Source organism: Natrix helvetica, assembly GCF_964273705.1.
Source record: "Natrix helvetica genome assembly, chromosome: 3".
Taxonomy (NCBI): domain Eukaryota; kingdom Metazoa; phylum Chordata; class Lepidosauria; order Squamata; family Natricidae; genus Natrix; species Natrix helvetica.
The window spans coordinates 948,953-961,318 of record NC_138549.1 but is presented as its reverse complement, the minus strand read 5'-3'; the positions used below and the strand labels follow the sequence as shown (position 1 = coordinate 961,318).

Below are 12,366 nucleotides of genomic sequence, written 5' to 3'. Positions count from 1 at the left end.
CGTGATTCTCAGGTACACAGGAACGTCTTCTCTCCCCATCAGGGCCTCTCTTGCATGCATTCCAGAAATCTACCAAACTGATCAAGAATTTCACAGTTACCAGGCTAATATGTTGTAGGGTAATGTAAGGTTGAGAAAGATCCCTGCCTAACATCCCAATGGCAATATGCTAATAGTATCACTGTTTAATTACAAGTGTGACATCTCGTTTTTTTGTTTTTCATTCATCACTTCCTGAAATTCTACCTCTGGACACACTTGGATCCTGCTTTCTACATTAGGTTTTTCAAGATAGGTAGTCCTTACCCCAGTTTCAGTGAAAGTGAAACAGTGGAAGAACAATACTCAACCCATTTGAACATCTCTGCACTGAGGATAATAAAATTCTCCTCCCAGGAGATTACAGGTTGCCTGCAAACCTACCGCATTTCTCTGGAAAAATAATAATAAGAAGAAAGCTGCGTATTTTCCTGGGCTAATCTTCCATACTAACTCAACAAACAACAAATTAGATTGGATCAGACTTAAGCCAGAGCAACACAATCACCGTTCCAGTTTTGGCTCCTGGAGCATTTCGCATGTCCTCTGCACACCTCCTATTAGTAGATGTCCATGGGGAGCAGAAAGTGCAGGTGCCTCTTGAAAAAGCATCTCTGGGACTTTATATCAGGAGGTTGGCCAGACGACAGATGTGAACCCTTACAATTTCGTGGGTGCTTTGTCAAGAGACCTGAGAGGTTTTATACCACGCGGCGCCTTCTCTCAAGTTCTCCTCAAGAGCCCCTCTTCCAAGCAATCCACGGCCTGTGAGGAGGGAGGGGAAGGGGGTGTTGGGAGACCTACCTTCTAGGTGCGTCCAGGTGAGTGGACCAATTGCAGACACTCATGGAAAAGTACGGCCAAGAGTGAAGTCTGCTGCCATTCTTCCCCACACCTGAGGCCCGTGGGCAAAATGCATGGAAGAATCCAAATGTTTGCGGATGCCATTAAAACCTGGCACAGAAAGCAACGGGCCAGAACAGATATTACTTTTAAAACATCCGTTGGAAGTTTTTCTCTCACATTGGGCCTGTTAGTGGCATGACATGACAGTTCCCAAAAGTGCTAAAGGGGCACATTTGTGTGGCCGGCCACGGTCTGAGCTTAGAAAGGCACTGTTGTTCTTTTTTTTTTTTTTGAATAATTTTTTATTGTTTTTGTCTTTTTATCACATATTACACTCTTTATATCAACAGTTTGTACAATGTTACATCGTCGTATCTATGTATGTTTTCCTCTCTTTACCATATATTACAATCCTTATGTCATTTTATCTATACATTTTTATGATATTTAACATATTTACCTATTTTTATATACAGTTTTATGTTTATTTATGTATATTGTTTTCGGCTTAAATGTTTTTCTTATTATCCAACCATTCATACCACTTATTCCAAATTTCGTAGTATTCCGATTCTTCTTTGTCCTGTAATTTTTTTTTTTTTTTCAAAAAAAGTTTTATTGGTTTTTTTAAAAACATTTATGTGGAAAAGGGTAGGTGGAATTACAAATTTTGGCAGTTGCAAGTGTGGCAGACGCCCCCTCCCTCCAAACTCCTAGGTTACATCAAAATATCAAATCTTAATACATGATCATAAAAAATCAGCATATTAATTCTAGAAAGAATAATTTTCAATCAATTTATATAATTATAATATATAGTCTAGTTATAAATTCATTTTTACTTTCGGTCTGTTTATAACATTGTGATTTTCTTATTTATTTTTGTGATCTGAGCTTTCTTGGTGTTGACCCTTCACCCCCCGCTGGCAGAGCTCCGGCCCCTCCCGTGTCCTGTATGACCGTTGTAGTGTCTTCTGTTTTTTCTAGGTTGGCTTTATTTTTTTCCATAAAGGCCTGTGCCTCTATGGGTGTATTAATTCTAATTCTTGTCTCCTCCCAGAATATCAGCATACCTTCAGGCATCAACCATCTAAACCACACCCCCTTCTGGTATAATTTATTCGCCAATTGCGAATAGCTTTTCCTTTTTTCCCTAATTTTTTTGGGAATCTGCTTTAGAATGGTTATCTCCCTGTCACAGTATGTCAATGTTTGCCCCCTTTGTACACCCAGAATTTCATCTCTTGTGGTTTTCCTAAGGAATTTAATGTGAACCTCCCTGGGTACATTATGTGTTCTGGCATATGCTGAATTCACTCTATAGGCTAGGTCTATCTCCCATTCCATCTGCTGTTTATCTTTGTGTATGTATTCAGCTAAAATATTAGTCATAATGTCCCTTATGTTTTCCCCATCTGCTTCTATTACATTTTGAAATCTATGATAAAAGGACATTCTCTCAAACTCTATTTTCATTTGTTGGATGTCAAGTTCTTTGTTCCCCTTCTGTAAAGCCTCTACCCCCCCCCCTCGCCTCCGCCACCCCACCCTCCACAAGGTCCAGTCTCTGTGAGTTCTTAAAGATTTGGGCTTGGTTCTGTTTAATTTCATCTTTCATTTCCCTTAACTGTTTCTTAATTTCCTCCTGGCCCTGTAGAATTTGTTGAAGCATTTGTTGAAAGTCTATCTCTGTAGTCTTGGGTTGCATCAGTTCTGTTATCTTTGACTGTGTAGCTGGGCTAGACGTTGCAGACGTTGGGGCAGAAGTAGCAAATCCAGGCTTTCCAGGAGGTGGTCTTTTTGGAGACATGGTTTTTAAAGCAAGGAAATCAGTCAAAGTAGAGACTGGGCAGCTGGAGAAGTAGAGCAGGCAGGCGAATCCAGAAGGCAGAGGATCCAAACAGATGGGGATTTCTTTAGTCAGTCTAGCAATAGATGAAAGTTTTTTCCCCAAAGAGTTCAGAAAAGAACAATCCACAAGAGATTCCTCTGGGTGACTCGGAGACAAAGACCGGAAGCCTGAATTTTAAAGGTGGAGTCAGGTTTCACAGTTCATGAAGACAACGGAAGTGTGCCATCTTGCCCTGCCAGCTTTGGGCTCAGAGGCATAATAAAATTTTAAAAGTTCAGAAAGTTCTCAGTTCACCCATAAGTTCTGGAGCTAAGTCCAATGAAAGTCACTTTTATGAGGGTGGGGCATCATTAGTTGGCTCTCCCCCCTCCTCCTTCCCCTGAGGGCGAAAGCAAAATCTTCTCAAGCCGCTTGTCCAAGGGAGGGGGGGAAATCCCCCTCCCTCTAGCCGCACCTCTAGCAGAAATCCGAAAGTTTAACTTTTTTTTAAAAAAATGCTGAAAGGTCCATAAATTCAAGATAGAGGGAATGGAGAAGGGAAGCCTCTCACCACATTGCCGCTGCTTCATTCAAGAGCGCGTTCTCCGATCGGCATGGGGCGAGGCGCGCGCACACGGGCGCCCTCCGAGACTGCTCCCCGGTGCCTAGAACGAAGCGGAGAAGCCCCCGCCAGCCGCCGCCGACGCCAGGGCCCTCCGCGAGCCGTTCCCTCGGCAGGACACCTCTCCGGGGCGTCCTGTGCCCCCCCAGAAACGGGGGAAGCCCACCGGGAGAGCGGGAGCAGGCAAAGGCTTGCCTGTCGCCGTAGCCGCTGGAACCGGAAGTCTTTTGTCCTGTAATTTTTGAGTTAGTTTGTCCATCTCTGCGCACTCCAAAGTTTTTTTTATCACTAATTCGTCTGGTGGTGTATTGTTTTGCTTCCAGCATTGGGCGAAGGCAATTCTAGCTATAGTTAATATATGTGTTAGTAAATATTTAATTTTTTTTGTATAGTTCCCTTTAATTATTCCTAATAAAAGGGTTTCGGGTTTATACTTTACTTGTTCCCCCGTAATTTCTTGTGCCCACTTCCAGATTCTTTTCCAGTATTTTTGCGATTCCGGGCATGTCCACCACATGTGGTAGTAGGTCCCTTCTTCTTTTTTACATTTCCAGCATATCGATTTCAGTGTTGGGTACATTTTTGCTAATCTTGTTGGTGGTAGGTGCCAACGATAAAACATTTTATATATATTATCTTTCAGTGTCGCTGATCTCGTTAATTTATAATTTATATTCCAAATTTTTTCCCAATCCGCTAGATCTATGTTATAACCAAAATTTTTGGCCCATGCTATCATACATCCTTTACATCTTCTTCTAAGTTTATTTCTAACAAATATTTATACATTTTCGTTATAAATTTGTTTTCTGGGCCAGTTAAGATTTTGTCTATTTGTTGCAATTCCGTATATATTCCATATTCTTTTATATCTTTTTTATATCTTGATTGTATTTGGAGGTATGGCCACCAATCTATATTGATATTATTCTCTTTTAGTTCTTGGTTCGTTTTCAAATTCCCCTGGTTATCTAATATTTCACTATATCTAACCATTTTTGATAAATCTAGCATATTGGGGTGTATCATGGCTTCCATGGTGGAAAGCCATGCCGGTATTTTCATATAGTGTTTTGCTTTAATTTTATTCCAGACTTGAATTAATGCTTCTCTAATGTAATGTCTATGGAAATATTTTTGCTTCTTTTTACTCTCTTCCCATAAGAAAAAGTGCCATCCTGTTTGTAGGTCGTGGCCTTCTATTGCTAATATTCTTTTGTTTTTTAGATTTATCCAATCTTTAATCCAAATTAGTGCTGCTGCATTGTAGTAGAGTTCCCAGTCAGGTAGTCCCATACCACCTCTGCTTCTATCGTCCTGTAATGCTTTCAGTTTTATCCTAGCTTTTTTCCCTTGCCAGATGAATTTTAGTATTATTTTATTCAATTCAGTAAAAAAAGTTTTCTCTAGTTTTATGGGAATCGTTTGAAATAGATATAGGACTCTTGGTAGTATGTTCATTTTTATAGTTGCTATTTTCCCTAATAGCGATAGTTGTAGTTTCCCCCATAATTCTAGGTCTTTTTTTATTTGTTGCACTAATTTAGTGTAATTATTTTCTTTTATGGTTGAGCACTTTGCAGTTAGCCATATTCCTAAATATTTGACTTTCTTTACTACCTGGAGTCCTATTGTTTTTTCTAATTCTTTGTTCTGTTTTTCCTTCAAATTTTTGGTTATTATTTTAGTCTTTTCTCTATTAATTTTTAGTCCTGCCACATCTCCATATTTTTCTAGTTCTTGCATTAACCTGTTCCCTGTTTCTAATGGATCTTCTATGATAAATACTAGGTCATCTGCAAAGGCCTGTATTTTGTATTCTTCCTTTTTAGTTTTGGTTCCTCTTATTTCCTGTTTTTTTCTAATTCGTATCAGAAGGCTTTCTAGCGTCAGAATAAAAAGCAGAGGTGATAGTGGGCAGTGAAAGGCACTGTTGTTCTTAAACTCAGTTTCCAAAGCCAGCACTGGAAGCCTCGCACAATGGTTGGAGACAAGATTTAGCGCCTACCATCCCTCCTCAATTTTTCACTCCTCAAAATGTGATTAACATGCTTGCTCGCTCTGCCACTTTGCAAAAGGGTTTTTTTCTTCTTCCCCCCTTCAACTAGCAACTCTGCAGATAAATGTTCTCCGTTCTTATGGGTCTCCCTGCCCTTTTGTGGCCCCCGCAGATTAAATCTTCCCTTAAAACGGACAGCTGGCCTCCAACATCTCAAGATGAAAACGCAGGATGCTACAGCCCCCCCAAAAAGCTTCATTGGGGGGAAAAAAACAAGAACAACCTTTGGATCATTCAACAAAGGACACAATGACCAAACTTTTGCTTGGCAAGCTAATTAAAACGGAAGCCACCACCGTCCAGAGACAACATCTAGGGCCAAACCAGGAAAAGGGGGCCAGGAGAGAGAAAGAGCCAGGGGGCTTAACGCCATTCAAAACCCAGCTTCCAACTGGGATTATGCTCAGTGCACATTAATTGTCATTCCAACTACAACCGTCCTAGTTTCAGTGTGAAGTTTACTCTCCAGTGCACAACGACTGAAAATCAGCATTGGTTGCAGGGCCCAGATAGCCTGCAGTGTTTTTTTTTCCACAGCAAGTGAAAAAGAACTTTTAAGAAGCATAAAAGCCCTCCATAAACTTGGCCTGGTTTTCTTTTTTCCAGCTTTCCATCACTCCCATTCATTCCAAAAACATGTAATCTCATTGTCGCTTGAGTACATAACGGTGTTTTTATACTTGCCTAGGCACAAGAATGAACGAACCCAAAATCAACAGCAGAACATAATAAAAATGAGATGGAAGCAAAGGGGGAAGATTTAAAATATGAACAGGTTTCGATGCCAAGGACTAAGAGGTTTCTCTGAACGCAGCATAACTTCTTTATGATAATAAGTCCTTTGATTTCCATGCAAATCTCCTTCTGAAGAAGATGAGCATCAGTTCATAAGAAAGAACATCAGTGCACTGATAAGCTGGTTGGTGTTGACACCTTGAGTGAAATCTCTGGAGAATTGCACCCATTCACCCTAGTACATATGCTGAAAAGCTTCAGAGGGGCCCATAAATCTTGACTATCAAAATGTTCTCCTTTTATTCCCTTCTAGAATCTGTCATCCAGGTGGGAGGACAATCTCAATAGTGCAGAAATTACACTTCCAATTCAGAAGACCACAATGAACCGAAGCCCTGAGGCTTTCAAAGGTGCTTTTATTCCAAAAGGCAATTGGATTTTCTTGGGGTTTTTTCTTTGAAAATGTTTCACTTCTCATCCAAGAAGCTTCCACAGTTCTTTTTGGAAGAGAAGCGAAATATTTTTGAAGGAAAAAAAAACCCCAAGAAAGTCCAGTTGTCTTTTGGGGGAAAAGCACCTTTGGGACAACCATGACCTGAATGATTGAGAATCTCCATAGACATAGCGAATTGTATATGTATGTATTTATTTATCAAATTTATATATCCGTTTGTCTCAAGAGAAATGTCTCAAAAGTCCAAGAGAATAAGACATCTGGAGAATCCGGTTTGTTCAGGAGTGAGGACTCCTAATGACCACATCTTGATCCAGGAAGGGGATGTTGGGAACTGACTTTGGGTGTCTTCCTTCTTTCTTCAGAAGTGGACAACTTGACAAAGAAAAGATGAGACTTTTGGGAATAGACCAACATTGGATCTGTAGCACCTTTCCCATTCTGAATCTGAATTCCACAGACCTCTGCTTTCATTCCTTAGTGCAGGTCATCTCATGTACAGCTATAGAGCTGAGTCCTTTGTATTCATTATTCCGGACTCTATAATTATCCTTGAATCCTAGCTGGTATAGGTATATCCATGTTTTGTTTGCAAGTATGCCTTTTTGTGGAGTTTACCTCAATGGTAAGCAACACCTTCAATTATTTCTTAGACCACCATCTCTTCTGATCCTTTCTTTCTATTACTTTTCTGCTCCATCCCAATTTCAACAACCCCAATTTCCCAATTTCCTGTCTTTTAAGAAATGTCTTGTTTACATTTTGCCTTGAACTCTCAATGATAATCTCTGGGCAAACAACTACAAAGTCCAAAGCTTGGTGCTATCAAAAGTCAGAGAGATAAATCATTTCAAGGTGAGTTAAAATTCATACATTCCAAGGTTTGAGGAAGGAAGGAAGGAAGGAAGGAAGGAAGGAAGGAAGGAGAGAGACAAGAGGGAAAAAGAGAGGGAAAAAGAGAAAGAAGAAAAAGAAAGAGAGAAAGGAAGGAAGGAAGAGAGAGAAAAAGAAAGAAAAGAAAGCTACCTAAAATTTGAGTAACGAAAATCTTGGTTACTCCCCATCTTGTGATGATTCAGCATCTGTTTACCAGCAATGGCATTTCAATTTCAATGGCTTTGTTCACCCAACACAATAATTCGTGGTTAACCGAAGTAAAGTTAATGAAGTAATTCAGTTGCTTTGCACAACCCAAAGAATTATAAGCTGGTTGAATAAGACATTGGGCCATAAACTCAAGAACTGTGATTAAAACCCAGCCGTTGAGAAACAGAGACCGGTTAAGTGTGCCCGTAGCTCTCACGCTTCCAAAAATCCTTTTTTCCATGAGATTTCGGCTTTCCACTCAAGCGGTTACAACGTGCCAATGTCCACATAACGGCTTTCTGTGCCCATGTGCTACCTCAATGCCCTTCTAATTGCACAAAAGGGGGATTCTACCATTAGATGCACTTTTCAGCACTCAATTAAAAATGCTACATTTTTATGTACATTCAGCTTAGCTATTGCTGGTTGACTTAATTCTTTGATTGAAGATAATTTTCAATAATAAAAGTATTTCTGGTTTAAGATGAGAGCCTGAGGTACTTGCAATTTATGTTTCCAAGGAAATAACACTAAGAAATCCAACTAGTACTAGAAATGTTCTTTAGGCTTAAATTGAATTAGAGGGTGTATGCTGTTTATAGCAAAATATACCAATGGAGAAAATAAGAAATGAAAATTTGGTGTAGCTTTGTATGGGGAATTGAAGATATTGTTTATGTATTAAGAAAAAATAACTATAAAGATGAAAAATAATGGAAGAGAATAATTTGGCTGAAAGTGAAAACAAAATTATGATGTAAAAAGGGCCATGTAATTGAGAAGATGGAAAAGAAAAGACCTGGACGACTCCTATAGTTCCTACAATATGGATAATTTGTATTAAAAAATAAAAAACCTTGAATGGAAAAAAAAGAAATCCAACTAGTACTAGCACTAACTAGCACTGATGATGTCACGTGAATCGCCTGCAAGAAAACAACCAAACTTAGAGAGCACCAAGGATGACTTCCTCCTCCTCCTCTTCCTCCTCTCCATTCTCTTCTGACACTGATGATGTTACCTAGCTGGGTAATGAAACATCTGCCAGAAGACAAATCAAGTTCAGAGAACACCAAGGATGATTTCCTTCTACACCACCTCCTCCTCCTCCAAAATTAAATTGCCCTTAGACTTTCAGTCCATGTCTAGATTGGAGAAAAGCATCTATTTCATGGGCCGGACTTCACCCTTGTAGAAATGCTCAGATGAAACCTGCCTGATGCCTCCCTACCAGGCACGGTGTTTTCTAGCTATTCAAGTAGGAACCCAGAGGGAAAACGCGAAGAGGCCCAGAACTCATCCATGAGCACTTCACACAAATATATGGGATGGATTTCCACAGACGTGTTCTTTCTCAGGCTCCCCGGTGAAAGTCACTTTAATCCTTCTGATCTTTGTTGCTGCTTCACCAACGTCTCTCTGTTAGTCACCGTCTTCGTCATGAACACAAAATGGGGGAGAAAAGAGTTTCTCGTAACAAACAGCTTCAGCCACATAGTTAAAAGCTTTTCATTCATCACAGAGATAACAGGGTAACGGAGTTGGGAGGGGCGTTGAGGGTCTTCTAGTCTAATGACAGTTAAACCTTTTGTCCTCGCGACGTTTGCCCACACCCATAACGCAATGCCCCCCACCCTCTGTGCATGCACAGACGACCCCTTGCATCTCCCACATGTACGGCAGAGACCCGAAAACCAGCTGGCTGGAGGGAAGCGCATGCACGGGGGAGCTGAGGCTCACGTCCCCAGAGAGAGGGCTGTGCATGCCACCTGTGGCAGGTGTGCCATAGGTTCCCCATCCCAGTTCTAGTCCAGCCTCTTTTGCACCAAGAGAACGAATCCCATTCCATTCTCTAACTATTCAGTTTCGTCATACATCAAATGTCACACATCTTCTCACACGGATCCTTTTCCTTTTAGTCCTTTGCAAGGTTTACGGATTTGCTAACTGTAATACAGTGGTCATTATTTGCTGGAAATATTATTTTTTTCAAAAAAAAGAAATCCCTGTTTCTCAAGACTCAGGAGGGAGACCAATAAAACCTCCGGCAGGGCCGTTCTTTTGGGTGTTCTTAAAGCAAACTCAACCTCTGAGAAGAAATTCCCAATTCCCACCACAGCCCAACTCCTCTCCTCCTCCTCCCGCCCCCCCCCATGGCTGCCTGTTTTGGGGAGCCTCTGCTGAAAGTACACAACGTCCCAGCCTTGTCCTTTGTGGGGTAGGTAAAGATGCGGGACGCAACACATTCCATTCACCGGAATACAAGGGCCTCCTATTTCGGGGCTAATTAAAACGGTGTTTTGAGTCCTTCCTTCTTGCCTCCAAGTGTGGAAACTGCTGAGAATTCCATTTCCTGCCCTGTAGCTGCAGCATGGAGTTTCAAGGGCCTTTGTCAAACTCATTTCGTGCTGCCGTTCAAGGGGTCTCCAAGCTTAGCAACTGTTAAGACTTGTGGACTTCAACGCCCAGAATTCCTCAGCCATGCTGGGAGTTTGAAAGTGGCCAAGTTTGGAGACCCCTGGGCTATAACATGGGAAACCAATCTCTGTACAGGTAGTCCTCAATGTACGACCACAACTGAGCCCCAAACTTCCATTGCTAAGTGAAACGCTTGTTTAAGGAGTTTGTTAAAGGAGGAGCAAAGGCCATTTTGATGACCTTTCTTGCCGCAGTGAAGCCCTGCAATTGTTAAGTTAGTAACACGGTCGTTAAGTGAATCTGGCTTCCCTTTTGACTTTGCCAGAAGGTCACAAAAGGGGATCACGTCACCCCGGGACTCTGCGACCGTCATAAATGTGAACCAGCTACCAAGCGTCTGAATTTTGAGCATGTGATCACGGAGATGCTGCAACGGTCATAAGCGTGAAAAATAGTCGTAAGTCACTTTTTTCAGTGCTGCTGTAAGTTCAGTCAGTAAATGAACTGTGGTAAGACTCCCTGGATTCCTTCTTCCTCAAGCCCAGAAACCCAACGGCTGTAAGCCAGGCTCCATTCCCACAACCCACATGCAGAAATCTAGTAGTGGATAAGTATCTAAAGTCCGGGGGGGGGGGGGAAGGAAATGAACCCAACGGTCAAGCTATAAATCTCCCCTACAGGCAAATATTAAAATAGGAGAGAGACATTTTGAAGTTAGCGCAAATGTTTATCTGAGCTGCTCTGAATATTGAAAGTTGTGGATTTTCTTGAAGACTAACTAACTTTCCAAAAGTGAGGAAGGACCGTCACATCAAACCCAACTTTCTAATGTCACATTGGAAATTGGGCTCCGCGGTCAGCAGGACCAGAAGCCACCAAGGGGGCAAAGCTTTGGAAAAGGAGACAAACAATTGTATTTGGGAGGGTTTAATCTTCCCCGTGCTTCTTGGTATGAAAATGCTGGTTAGAATAGAATAGAATAACAGAGTGGGAAGGGACCTTGGAGATCTTCTAGTCCAACCCCCTGTTTAGGCAGGAAACCTTATAGCATTTCATACAAATGGTTATCCAACATCTTCTTAAAAATCTCCAGTGTTGGAGCATTCATAACTTTCGGAGGCAAGTTGTCCCACTGATTAATTGTTCTATCTGTCAGGAAATTTCTCCTTATTCCTAGGTTGCTTCTCTCCTTGATTAATTTCCATCCGTTGGTTCTTGTCCTGCTTTGAGGTGCTTTGGAGAATAGCTTGACTCCCTCTTCTTGGTGGTAACCCCTGAGATATTGAAACACTGGTTAAAGAGAGTCCTCTTTATTGGAGAGCCAACGGACGACATGGCCTTCTTCGTAGAAATCTTGCTGCTTTTTAGAAAGAACCCCCGTATTTCCTGCATTTGAATGCGAGGGTCAGAACAGACCTCGGACACATTACTACCACCTCAAGGACCTCTTTCCTAGCAGATCCTTTGGAGCAGCTGACCACTATGTTATCCTTGATGTTAAGCCAAGACCACCTATATGGCATAAGGAAGCCGAAATAGCGTGTGAGACAAGGAGGCATTTGATTTTAAAAGGCGGGGGGGGGGGGGGAAGGTTTCCTGTATTTTATTTTTTAGCAGAGGGGTGGGAGGGTGGGGAATAGGAATCTTCTCCAAGCCAAGCCAGTCAACCCTCCAATCCATTTGCAACCCCGGCATAAGAGCCAAGAGGCCTCCTATTCATTTTCTGTGATTGCAATGAGAAGTACTTCTATCCGACTTTTGGGAATATTCGTTTCAATCCAAACCGGAGTAAATCTTTCTCGTTTCTGCTGTTCTCATCTTATCATTTTGACTAATAGTGAAAGCTATGGATTTCTCCGTAGTCATGTATGGCTGTGAGAGGTGGACCATGAGGAAGGCGGAGAGGCAAAGCACGAGGCTTTCGAATTGGGGTTCTGGAGAAGACTTTTGAGCAGAGGTCTTCAAACTTGGCAACTTTAAGAGACTTGTGGAATTCAACTCCCAGAATTGGGAGTTGAAATCCACAAGTCTTAAAGTTGCCAAGTTTGGGGACCCCTGCTCATGAGGCGAGGAGATCCTGTCAGTCGATCCTGAATCAACAATTTCTGTAGGACAGAAGGTGAAGCTGAAATACTTTGGCTGCCTGATCAGAAGAGAGGACTCCATGAGAAGACCTGGAGGTTGGGAAGGACAGAAGGAGACAGCAGTAACTAATGCTTGGTGGACATGCATCTTCCCAGAGATATCAGGAGCTTTTTCAAGCCTTCAGCATCATC

The 12,366-nt window shown here is 41.7% G+C and overlaps 1 protein-coding gene across 9 annotated transcripts in view; it reads right to left on the bottom strand.

The window, feature by feature from the left end:
• The window catches only part of FGFR3 (fibroblast growth factor receptor 3), a 68,834-nt gene that overhangs the window by 42,168 nt on the left and 14,300 nt on the right, over positions 1-12,366 (bottom strand). The window lies entirely within an intron of this gene.